Source organism: Rattus norvegicus, chromosome 2 (genome assembly GCF_036323735.1).
Source record: "Rattus norvegicus strain BN/NHsdMcwi chromosome 2, GRCr8, whole genome shotgun sequence".
NCBI lineage: Eukaryota > Metazoa > Chordata > Mammalia > Rodentia > Muridae > Rattus > Rattus norvegicus.
The window spans coordinates 115,308,611-115,321,944 of record NC_086020.1 but is presented as its reverse complement, the minus strand read 5'-3'; the positions used below and the strand labels follow the sequence as shown (position 1 = coordinate 115,321,944).

General features: G+C 40.0%; 1 protein-coding gene across 15 annotated transcripts in view; it reads right to left on the bottom strand.

The window, feature by feature from the left end:
• Window positions 1-13,334, bottom strand: part of Mecom (MDS1 and EVI1 complex locus) — a 555,238-nt gene that overhangs the window by 71,108 nt on the left and 470,796 nt on the right. The gene's annotated exons all lie outside the window — the stretch shown is intronic.

Here is a 13,334-nt window from a genome sequence, read left to right as displayed (position 1 = left end):
TAGTCACTGGACTAAGTGGATGTTAAATCAGATGGCATATGAAAGTACAGGAATTTTATCTTTAGATAAACCACACCCCTTGGTGAACTAACATGGTTCCAGATGAATGGATTGGGTGGACTGAGGAGCAGAAGCTCCCTCCAACAACCACACAATGGTCTCTACACAGAGCATTAACCGACTCGATTAACTTACAATCTACTGAAAATACTGAGCTCCCATTACAGAGGCACAGGCTAAGCAAGGGGAAGGGGATGATGAAAGGGTGCTACATGAAGCCTTATGTTCTTGCTTCCACCTTCCAGGGATGTTGGCCTGTAGCACCCTTCCATCATCCCCTTCCTCATGCTTAGTGTGTGCCTCTGTAATCAGCCTTAGACATGTAGCAACTTGGAGCCTCCATGAGAGAAGGGGTGTGGGGAGATCCTTCTGCCATTAAATAGTTAAGACTCAATTAAGTGTTAAGTTCTTATCTATGATCTAATGAAATATTTGTGTCCGTTCTAGGTTGATAATCCCAATATCCCATTTTATGGTATCTGTGACTGCAGCCAGGCATGCTAAATAAACTCTCTACAAAACCAGAAATCCATTAAACGTGTGGCATATGTTATGATGCAGTTCAAGACCAAACTAGCACAGTAGTCTTTAAACTACCAGCAAAACCCGAATGTTGTTGTAAAAACACAGATATCAAAAGTTCTGTCTGTAAATTGTGTCCTATTCAGCTTCAAATCAACTACTGTGGCCTGCCTTTAAATTTCAGAATTAAATAGCGTTCAGTTGTAGCTTTCAAGTTATTTGTGTTCTCTTTATAGATTTTGACTAGAACAAAAATTCCAAGGTTTTCCCATTTAGTTTGTCTTACCATCAGGGAAGGGAAAGCCTTGGGGGGCTTTGTGCAAACACCTAAATTCAGCTAGCTACCCCGAGTCACATGAGTCTCTCTCCTCTGTTAATGTAAGCCTGCTATGACACAAACCAGGAGCCTAGAATGGGACAATTCCAGTGACTTCTGATTTTCAAACATGTACTCATACACTTGAGTCAAACCGTATCATCTCTGGCTAAGTTTTATGCTAAGCTGGTAGAGTCCGTTGTTCATGAACCAAACCTTAATAATTCACTAGGTACCTCGGTCGTGTAACTCGAAAAGTATGTTGCTATTGTCTTTTCAGAAATGTTACTCATTTTCTGCCCTCATCTCCATAGCACTGAATGCTGGAATACACCCAGAGAGTTATTGAAAGTCTTCCTATAATGTATCTTGTCAGAGGCAGTAGCTGACAACAGGGACACACTCCATTTAGTGAAATTTAACTATTATAAACGGCAAACAGAAATGGAGAGAAGAGAAGAGACGTGTTCATTGCACAAACTAATGTCTCGGAAAGATGGAAATTATGTGAATTTGGACTCAATTTTGAAAAATATCGAATAATAATAGTGACGAGTGAAATCATTAAGGCCAAAACTATATTTTTATGCAGCAGACTGGGAACCTAGTTTTAAATTTTATTTTCTTCTTTTGTGTGTGTGTGTGTGTGTGTGTGTGTGTGTGTGTGTGTGAATTATGGATGTGTGCCATCTGCATAAGTGAAGCCGAAGACATCAGAAGAATGGACAGGATCCTCGTGGACGTGCAGATGGTTGTGAGGTGCCACGTGGGTGCTGGGACTGACCTTGGGTCCTCTGCACTAATAATAGCCTTTTTAAATGCTGAGACACACTCTATCATCACTAAAAAATTTTTATTAATTGCTTATTTTATTTATTTACATTTCAAATGTCATCCCCCTTCCCAGTTTCCCCTCACAATCCCTCTATCCCTCCTCCCCCTTCTTCTGTAATGGTGTTCCCCTACCCACCCACCCATCCCACTTAAGCCTCACTGCCTTAGCACTCCCCTACACTGAGGGATCAAGCCTCCACAGGACCAAGGGGCTCCTCTTCCAGTGATGCCAGATAAAGCTATCCTCTGTTACATATGCAGCTAGAGCCATGGGTCATTCCATTTGTATTCTTTGGTTGGTGGTTTAGACCCTGGAAGCATTGGGGGGCAGGGGTCTGGTTGGTTGATATTGCTGTACCTCCTATGAAAACCCCTTCAGATCCTATAGTCCTTGCCCTAACTTCCCCATTGGAGTCCTCAGGTTCAGTCCAATGTTTGCCTGTGTACATCTGGATCTGTATTGGTCTGGCTCTGGCAGAGCCTCTCAGGACTTTCTGTCAGCAAACACTTCTTAGAATCAGCAATAGTGTCTGGGTTTGGTGTCAGCAGATAGGATGGATCCCTAGGTGGGGCAGTCTCTGCATGGCCTTTCCTTCAGTCTTTGCTTCACTCATGTCCCTACATTTTCTTTTGACAGGTGGAATTCTGGATAAAAGTATGCACTCAGGGGGTTGGGGATTTAGCTCAGTGGTAGAGCACTTGCCTAGCAAGCGCAAGGCCCTGTGTTCGGTCCTCAGCTCCGAAAAAAAAAAAAAAAAAAAAAAACCAACAACAACAACAAAAAGTATGCACTCGGGTCAAGGGAGAGGAAGGGGAAGGGGAGAGGAAAAGAGAAAGTGTACTTAAAGACAGTTGTATATATCCAAGCAGTACATGGGTTTCTCAAGAAATCAGTCACCAAAGAATATATCCATTGGACACTGGAAAGAAAATCACCTCTTTTCTGATTCTTTACCACCTCCGAGATTTTTTTGTATGGTTCGAGAATACCATTGGTACAAGGTAACTATACCTATGTACACCTAGATGTATATACCTAGATGTCATTATAATAATTTGTTTTTAGAAATTTCCTGCCCCTTTTCACCTGTAACCAGAAAGAAATGGACTGAATGTGTTAAGCTGGCACGAAAGTGAAAAGATCTTTTTCCTGAAGTTCTGATGACTACGAAGCTTCCTCTCTGGAAGGCTGGAAACCTTGGGCTCATGGTGAATCAGCCTCTTGCCCAGTCCTGCTATGCTGTATTTTTCTCTTGACAGAGCCCTCCCAGTGTGCACCTACTCAGGTAGTTTTGAGAAAATTGGTTGTTGAGCCTTCTTCTTGCTACCTCTAAAACTGGAGTTAATACACCTATATCACAGGAGGCTCTTAGAATTAAACAAGGGAGATTATCTTTATAAGATGCTTAATATAATGCCTGGTCCATAGGACAGTCTATAAAGGAGGAAACTTAATATAAGAGACTAAAACCACAGAATACCAAAAGGCCTTGCCACAGTTATAAACCTCACAGTGTGCTAGGTGAGGAGTGTATATAAAATGACATCATGTTGGCTTTGTTGGTTTTTTCCTCTATAAAATGAAGATAAATTAGCATAAGAGCACATGTTGCATTGATGCTGAGAGGACTGTAGAAGGTGATCTATGCACAGGCCTCTCTTCAGTGGCTAGCACGAGGGGCCCTACTCATGTCCACTATAATAGTATGCTACCTTGAGAGCACAGTAGGAATCTTCACAATGCCCTCCGTGTTGTGTTCATTATGTTATATGTGAATTCTTTTACCAGGAGAGAGAAACTGTTTCTTTTCTTAATTTCTTTGCTGTTCGACAAGGCAATAGGGTTTTTTGTTTGTTTATTTTGCTTTGTTTTGTTTTGTTGCAAATGGAAATATACTAAGCCAGTAACAAATAAACAAATAACAAGATAGAATGGAAACCCACCATAATGGCTAAGTCAGGGATTCTTTTCTGACAGGAGAAAAAAATATATTCTAAGAAGCAAATTTGCTAAGTAGATGAAATGAGACATAAGAAAAATAGTCATCGTTTTTGTCCTCTGCAGACAAGGATACATGTAGGTTGGCCTTAAACAAGCTGTGTAATGACCTTGAACTCAAGACCTTCCAGCCTACAGTTTCCAAGTGCTGAGTTTAGAGACATGTGCCGCAATGCCAAGTTAAACATGGGAATCTTCATAATTCTGCCAGATTGATACAGACTTTAAAAAACAAACCTTCAACAGAAAATCAATTTCAACTATCCTTTTTGTCAATATTCAATGTTGGCTAGTAAAAGATATATTTCAGATTGTAAGATGAGTCAAAGGATGTACCCTGAAAGAGAGCGATGGCTACATGAAATGTGAACACCTGTGAGAATCCAGAAGACCTGGGGAGGGTGCTGAACCTTGAGTGTGTAAAGTCATTCAAGGAGTGACTCATGGAGGTTTGGATGCCTTCATGTTATATAAGATCACAGCATGGATTTTATATGTAAACCAGCTTAGTTGACTTTTCTCCACAAGTATTTAGGAAGAGTCTTCAGCAACTTAATGAATAATTTGGCACTGAATAGATGCTAATAAGCTCCTACCTACAAGGAACTCCAAAGTCCAGGAGGAAGCTCCAGTGTGTTAGCCATCATTATAAACCGTACCCTGACTGTCCTAAAGGAAGAATGTCAGTGTGTCATTACCACTCCTGGGAAGAGTACCATTAAGGGATTGGGGATGACCTCTGGCTCGTAGCATCCTTGCACACAGCAAAGGAGGCATAATTCTAGTTAAGGAGCTTGTCTTGATTTGGATATGAAGCACTCTGGCCTAGATCAATCCCTTGCTATGGCATCAAAATAGAGTTCCCATCTAGTTATCTAGACATATTGGTTTCCCTGGCTCTACTCACAAGTCATCAGATAATAGACTCATGAGAATATCCCAGGTGATCAGGCATCAGGGCACATGACTTGATAAGACAAAATTATGAAGGCTTTCTAACACCAGTTGGAATTTAGACTACTTGGGATTAAAAAGAAATGACAGTCATCATAAGTTCCAGAGTGGGCTGGACAGTGTATAACACACCTTTAATCCTAGCACTCTTGGGGCTGAGGCAAAGACATCTCAGAACTTGAGGCCAGCCTGGTCTACAAAGTAAGTTCCAGAATAGCCAGGGCTATGCAGACAAATTCTGTCTTAAAAAACCAAAATCAAAACAAAAGCTTCAGAGTGGAAGCAATAGTAAGATTTCTAAGAACATCTGAATAGATCATGAGCTGACAACTGGTTCAGGGCATGGAGTAAAGGAGAGAGACATTGATTTACAGTTTCAAACTAACTTTTGTCATTGTATATACAATGGCTAAGACGTTATTCATGGAACATTGTACATTAATGTTTACCAGGAGATGCCCAAAGCTAGAAACAGAAAGCAACATGACCCCAAGAGGGTGGCCTTGTGCTTGGCAATGAGAGCAAGGCATTTCCTTGGCATGTGTTATTTCCCAAAGAGATTGTCACAATTGCATAAGGAGTAGCCAAAGTCACAACCAGCGCTTACCGCACATCATTTCACCTCGTTATTCACCAACAATACATATATATGATGATTATAACCCTTGTTTTACAAGCGACCACACCGAACTGGACAAGCTTGAGCATGTAAATCATCTCAAATAACGTTTTTTTAGCCAAAGTAGAGTTCTAAGGACATGCTGTCTCTATAACATCAAAGATTTGAGCAACATTATCAGAGGCAAACTATAAGTCCAATGGTCTTAATTCTTCAAAGGCCTTTTTCATAATCTCATTCAACTGCACAATGCTCCTGGAAACAATGCTCATGGACACAGCTTTACATGCACTCATTGGCTTTGGAGTAACGCTGGGATATTTCCCCAACACCCACGTCACTCTCTCCACCACTTTGTCTCAACTTGCCGGTTGAGAAATGACTGAGCTAGCATGTTTCAGGAGAAGGTTGAGAAGCCACAGGGAGTCACACAATGACTAGAAACTCTTGCTCCCATTGGTAAGGCCCATGTGTTTGATTTAAGCAGTGAAGGAGCGGCAGAAGTCACAAGACTGTGCAGTACTAAGATGTGGTTTGATGGGTAAATTCTGCAGACCTTAAGACAGAAGAGAGATAGGTAAAGGCCTGCGTGGCATGGGAGGCCTCAGGGACACAGTCAGACCTGATCTCATTCTGAACTCTGCAGACGAGACTCTGAGTGTCTTCTGGATTTAACTGTTTAGAGAAATCCCATCATGGTTTCTGTGTAAAGTCAGATCAGCCTCAAAGTGCACTAGTATACGTGGGAATATATACATTAATGTGCATGTTCTAAATATACTCACTCTCCTGGTGGATACAAATGGTTCTGTGCCCTGTCCTTCAGAAATGTTCAGCCTTAACTAAAGCATTTTCAAAAGACAATTGGGAGAACACATAAGGAAGTTAAATTTTAATCTAAAAATTACTAACATGCTGATTCATACAGTCGTGACGATTTGTAAAAAAAAAAAGCGGAAAACATTGATTTCTGATGGTAGATCTTCCTATTTCATTTATTAACTCAAAACCCTACACTGCAAGCCACACTTACTTGCTTGTAACAGAAATAAAAACGAAAGCAGAGACTACATGACAGTGTAAAGAAACGCTCCAAGTCAGCTGCTGCATTTAACTCCTTTACCATTATGTGACTAAGAGCAGAAGCAAATTCCATCTGCATGTTTTTCTTAGAAAGTAATTGAATATTTTATTTGTAACCTAAGTCGGTCTTGTTCATTTCACCAACTTACTCGCTTATCCCAGAAGGAAATCAGACATAATCCTTGTCAAATTCTCGTCTTAGAAACTTGGCTGGCAACAGTGGGCAAGGGCATGGGGGCAGAGACAGTGGTACCAGGTAAGCGAAGAGGCAGCCAGAGAGACAGCAGAAGGAAGAGAGGGCAGTAAATAGCAGGAGTGACAAATCAATCATCTAATAAGGGCTTTCTTTAGATCCAGAAGTGATGTTCAATGTGATTTTAGTAATTCACAAGCAGGCGCTTAGGTATTTATTATCTTGTTCAACACAGATATGTTTAATACAACAAGACTGAGTAAGCAATTTGCCCTAAGTCACATTATGTGTTTGTTCATTTGGTTTTTGTTTTTGAAACAGGGGCTCTTATAGTCTAGAATGTCCTTGAACTCCCTAAGAACTCAGAGCTGGCCTCACCCGATCTCCCTGCTTCTACCTCCCAACTCCCACGTATTGTCATGAACTACTCTGCCTGCTCCGGTCTATCTCACTATATTTTGCACTGATTTTTCCCTTTACCCCGAGTCTATGCTCTAGCAGACATAGCAACCTGACAGACTGGCTTGCTAAAATGCCAAATATATTGTCTTCTTGATAACTGAAAACTGTCATTTCTGGCCCACACCAGGTCAACCACTGACTTCAGGGAACCTGAGGATGAACCCCAAACCTCAGTTTAAATCAACATCAAATCAACAAAGCAATACTTCTAAAGGCTTTTCTAAAACCAAAATGGACTCATGAGACATGAAGGATGTCTATGCTCTATTAATTAAATGTGGGCCAATAAGTGTGCTGGTGCTGCCCAGGCTTGGTCATAATCAAGGCAAGAACTAATTTGTATCCTGGCTTGCTCTGTGGCATTACACCAGTTTTTCAATTACTCGCTCATTGATTAAGTGTATTTTAATTATAGTATTTCAAAAAGAACATGTACAAATTCAGTGCTCAGTGAGGAGGACCAGCACTTCTTTGTAAGTGAAAATTCCATGTTCTAAGGTTTTCATAACTTTCCCTAAAATCTGTATTACTTACCCTTACTACACCAGTGTTTCTATAAAACATAGAAGAATTAAAGAGGGCAAAAATTAATTTCCAGCTATGAATTTAGGTCCAAATATGGATAGGAATTAACACAATAAGCTTTCGTTTTTAACATTCTATTGATAATTCAGCCATAATCGTGTCTGTAGCCCAGGGAAGGTCACTGGGTCGGTAGAGGTTTCCTCCTGTGTTTAGCATCTCTGTCCTTTCTGCTTCCGGATTTGATTATTTACATTGCTGACAGCCTCCCAAAGCTTCTATCATGAAGATCCACTTGGGGTCTGCCACTGGGGTACAAGGCGGTGATTTCCATCACATCCCTTGGTTAGCCACGGTTCTGGAAGGAGTGTCTTGAAATAAAGTTTTGTTAATATAACAGTCAACCAGCAAAAGTATTTGGTTTCTAAGATAGATGTGACAGGGGGGAATCACCCTCTTCAGAAGCTGTGAAAGGCTTGGGATGCTGTACAGAGAGACAGACGCACATTTGGAAAGCACTTAAGAATTCAGGTCTCGGAACTGTTAGGAGAACAGAACTCCTCCCCTGTTCTGTGGGCAGTCCACACTCCAGCCCCGCCCACGTAACCATTCATTCTACTGGGTGGAGCCGGAAATCTCATTAAGAGCCATAAAGCAAAGCTGTGAAACTGATTAAAATTCGGCAAGGAAAGGAAATTTGGTATAGTCAAACGTTGCCATTGTACCAGACTGTCTGACCATCTATATAATATGAGAAGTTTGTAATTAGTCTACATTTTTTTCACCACTAGGGGAAAATATGTAGTTTAGATATCATGTTTAAAGTTCTTAAGAGCCTAGGGTTGTCATGCTAACTACAAGAGATCTAAAGAGCTCTGTCACACGTTCATCATGGTCAGCGAGCTGCCCCGCCAGCGTTTGAAGTGCTGTATACACGATCTTGCAAGGCGAAACACTTTATGTACCATAAGAAATTTGAGGCATAATGTTTAATGTTCACAACATAAGTTAACAAAACTGTAACCTGGTGGCTTTTTATTGTTTTATATCCCTCAAGTGCTTTGAGGAAAGATCAACGAAGAGGGAGGAGACTAAAATGGGATTTTTCCATTCTCCTTTTAAATTCTCTTTCCTAAATTAAAGTATAACTCACAATCTACACCCAAGGAAGAAATCATCTAAAATATACTGGATTGGGATTTTTTTTTTAATGTTTAGATAACAGCTTTCAAAACATGGCTAAGTGAAATGTGTTTTGAGATGGAAAACATTTGGTCTCTTTTGCAGCTTTCAACAGCTTAAGAGAAGGGATTTTTAATGTTCTCAAGCAGCTGGGCCACAATGTGTGTATCTTGAATTCCACCAGCATTGAAGGATCCCATCTCCCCGACTGCAGAGTCCCGTGTAATGCCACTTCCTGATGCTCAGCTATCTTAATGGCTTTCCAGTATGACCACAGCTTTCTTAAAAGTAATTCTTTAGAGCCCCAACTGCCAAATGCCATATTCCTCATTAAAACATAAAGTTTGTTTTAGTCAAAAAGTGCTGATGTTTATCATCAGACAAAAGCAACAGGTTTGCATGATAGACTTAGATGCTGCCAGAGCAGAGGAGGCAACAATGACTGCTCTCAGAGCCTCACCTTTACCTCCTCCAAAGCAAGACTGAGTATTCCAAGGTCCATTCCCTGAGTTGCCTAAACTTCTGTCTCTCAATATCACTGAAGATGCGCAAAGGAGATTTACAGAGCGCACCGACACATTGCAGCCATTTCCCACTTCCTGCCCAGTTAGTTGCCCAGGAGCACATCCGTATACCAGTTCTCACCTATGTCACTGTAAACAGGACGGTGCGGTCACGTGATGTGTGGATGTGACGTCACTGGAGACACAGACGTCCTCAGTGATTGGCTGAGGATGTGTGAGGATGCGACTAACGTTTGGGAAGCCCTGGGTTCAAACCCGAGCACCACAGATACCTGGTGCATTATGTGCCTGTAACCCTAGGTTTTGGGGGCGGCGGGGGATATGAGCAGGAAGCAAGATGAGTACTCAGCCAGTCTGAGTTACATAAGCCCCTATTCTCAAACAAGACAAACAAGCAAACAAAAAGCAAAAAGGTAAGAAAACGCTGTTTTGAAAGGTGGAGATTAGATATGGATTACGATGCACTCGGTTACTAGCATCTTGCCTTTAACATGCCTACTGTTTTACACCCAAGGGTGTAAGACCAATAGCTCAAAAGGTTCAAATCGCATTTCCAAATTTCCAAATCGCATAAATATCTTCCTAAAATGACACCGTTTATATAATGTAACGAGAACAACATTGTGGTTTTAAACATCCTGCATCTTCAGTTTTACTGTTAGGTTTGCAGTTGATTTCACTTGGTACTGATTTTGTAGGATGGGGGATTAAGTGGGTCGTGATCGTGGTCATGACCGTGGTCATGGTCCTGGTCACTCATGGTCATGGAGTCTTGTACAGAGAGCTAATGAGGTCAGGAAATGTGTGCAGGGCCATGGGATGTCTGTTGAGGAGAGCTGTGAGAATGGAGTGGAGTGAGCCTAAAGGAGAATATGTGTGCTTCAGCATGGCTGGAGAGCTGGGTCTATGCAAGTCATCTGGAGTCTCAAGGATCCTGTCACAGGCCTCAGAAAACAGATACGGAGGAGGATTCGTTGTGTTTTCTGCTTTTTCAGGCTTGCTTTGGTTTGCTCATTTCTCTCTCTGCCCACACTCATTTGTTTGTTTGTTTGGAATAGAGCTGTTTGTTCTATGTCACTGTCAATTTGAAGAGGGTAATTTGTTTTTAATCTATAGGAACTCATTTTAAGAGATTTCCTTGAGTCTCATATGAGATAGGACTTTGGGCTTACAGACAGTTCTGAGATTGTTAAAGACCATAAGGAATTTTGATGTTGAATTGAATGCCTTCGGGATAACAGAAAGTTGTTTTAAAAGTGACGTGTTTGGGTATTAAGTTGACAAAGAATGGAGTTGTGATGGTTGATTTTCATTGTCAAGATGATGGGACTTGAATCACTATGGAAATGTATCTCTCAATACATCTGTGAGGATGTATCTACACTTGGGGAAGGGAGCAGGAAGACTGAACCTAAATGTGGATGGTATCACTCCCTGGGCTATGGTCCCACACAGGGTAACATAGGCAGACACTGCATTTTATTGCCCCTGCTTCCTGACCTCAGCGGCCATATGCCCAGCTGCTTCACGCTTCATCGCTGTGCTTGCTCTCTGTCATGGACTGTGGGGCAGGACAAAACCTTCCTTCCTTAGTTATTTCCAACAGGGCATTTTGTCACAGCAACGAACAAGCAGATCCTACAAAATCTATGACTGGCCAGAAGCTACTGTCCCCATGGGAGAGTGGAAACGGTGCTGGGTGAGTACCGATCTCCTGCATAGTTCTAAATCGTCAGCAGCCCCTGTGCTGTGAGTGATCCAGATGATTGACACACACTTAAATTACTTCCACAATTGCTTCAGGATTGCCTTTTTCCCAAGGTTTCCCCAAATTTGACAACTCATTCTTAATTGATTGAAAATTAACTGCAATGTCTATGATAAGTACTCTTCAATTCTAATGTAGGGAAGCAAAATTCATGTTTGAGATGCACTCATACACTTACATATACATTCATACAACTTCAAAGTTGTACCTCTTTATTATTTTATGCTTATAAATGTTCACTTGAGGATATGTCTCTGTTCCCAGTACCCACATAATACCACATGTGTATCTGGGTGCCCATTGAGGCCAGAATGGGCCATTAGATCCCCTGGAACTGGAGTTACATACAGTTGGAGATGTGATGTGCTGGGAATCGAACGTGGGTCCTCTGGAAGAAAATCTAGCATTGAGTCATCTCTTCAGCCCTCAAAATTGTACTTTATAAACATATCACACCAGGCACTTTTGAACTGCTTTAGGTCAGTTGTCCTTTTGAGTTCCTTACTATCTTAGTAGGGTTGCTGTCTGCCTACTGACTGGTTTGTACTCTCTGAGACCTCAACTTGAAAACCAGTGTGCAAAGTCCATGAGAAATGCAAGAGAATTCTTTATTTTGTTTGGTTTTTATTGTAGCATCATCTTATTTTCATTTAGAGATATCAGGTTAAATACTTTATATGTGAAGTTGGTAAATGTCAGTTCTAGATTTCAATCCTGTTGTATCAGATTTATTAATATCAACTACATTGTGATTGGTTACGACCAAGCAAAATAGTTATAATTTATTTGTTGCATCAATTTCAAAGTTTATGCTGATTTGGCATCTAATCATTTTCTCTTTACTAAAGCTATTTTATAGATTTCATTAGTCTATTAATTTCTAGTGCATGAATCTTACAGAGGGAGTATTTTAAAAGCTAGTCAGGATACTGGTTTTCATTGAAGAGACTCATCTGATTAGAACCAGAAAATTGACAAGTGATATACAAAATGTAAATTTGCATTTAAGGCTATATTATTAGCATTTATCACAATTCAAAGGAAACGAAATTAAAGAAAACTACCCATGATTTGGAGTACAATATTACAGATAAAATAATCTATGATGCTCCATACATAAAATATGTGGAGAAAATTTATTATAGGTAAAATATAAATATTTGTAAACATAATAGATGACTATAGATAAAATTTAGAGATAGTATGAATAGAAAAGCCATATCAACAAAAATAAAGAAAAATATATTCCTTAGAAGTAGAGTTTGTGTATTAAAATTTTATGGGTAATTTTTCTCCTTTATTTACTCTCTAAGCAAAGAATAAATATAAGGAATAATATGCTTTCACTGAGAAAAACAGCTTTTAAGACTTTGGCGGGATCTGAAGAGATGGCTTAGCACTTAAAAGTACTTTCTACTTTTGTAGAGAACTAGGGTTCTATTCCCAATACCCACATAATGCCTCATATCCATTCATAACTCTAGTTCAAGGGAATCTGATGCAATCTTCTGACCTGTGTGAATATTGCATACACAGTTCTGTGTGTGCATGTGTGTGTGCGTGCATGTGTGTATAGACACACACACACACATACACACACACACACACACACACAAAACCCACATTCACATAAAATAAAAATTTTTTAATTATTTTTGAAATAAGAATCAGTCTTCTGTTTTATCATGGAAATGTAGGAGAAAACGTTATGCATACTGTTTACATAAGATATTCTATTATAAGATATTCCTGTTAGTGGCCACTCTTTGGCTCAGTCAGATACAACAATTGGAGAAAGGCATATCTGTAATTATCAAAATGAATTAAAAGAGCTACATTAATTTATAATTAACTTATGTAACAAAATGATTCATAAAGAGAAATGATGGTGGTTTTTCTTCTGAAGTTTTCTGCTATGTTCTTTGCATACATTGTAGCACTCAAATGCACACTACCCGTTAGATGGCTGAATATTTGTCCTGACCTCAGAGAATCAACAGAAGTAAAAATATTATGAGTTTCAGTTATTCAATGTCAGCAACAAGCCAAAGATATCATTCAGAATGTAATACATTGTACACTTTTTAAAAACTGCAGAAATCTTTAAAACAGGATTCTAAAGTATAAAATGATGTGTAGAAGAGTGAGAGCAAGCAGTCTAGTTTCCATGAGTTACCCTAACTTCTGTAGTCAGCTTCTCAGAAGTTTGACCTAACAAACATGAAGTAGCAACTGGATACTTTGCTCTAGTCAGTTCCAGATAAAGGCAGGGCTCTTGGTTTTGTTTCCTTTTGTT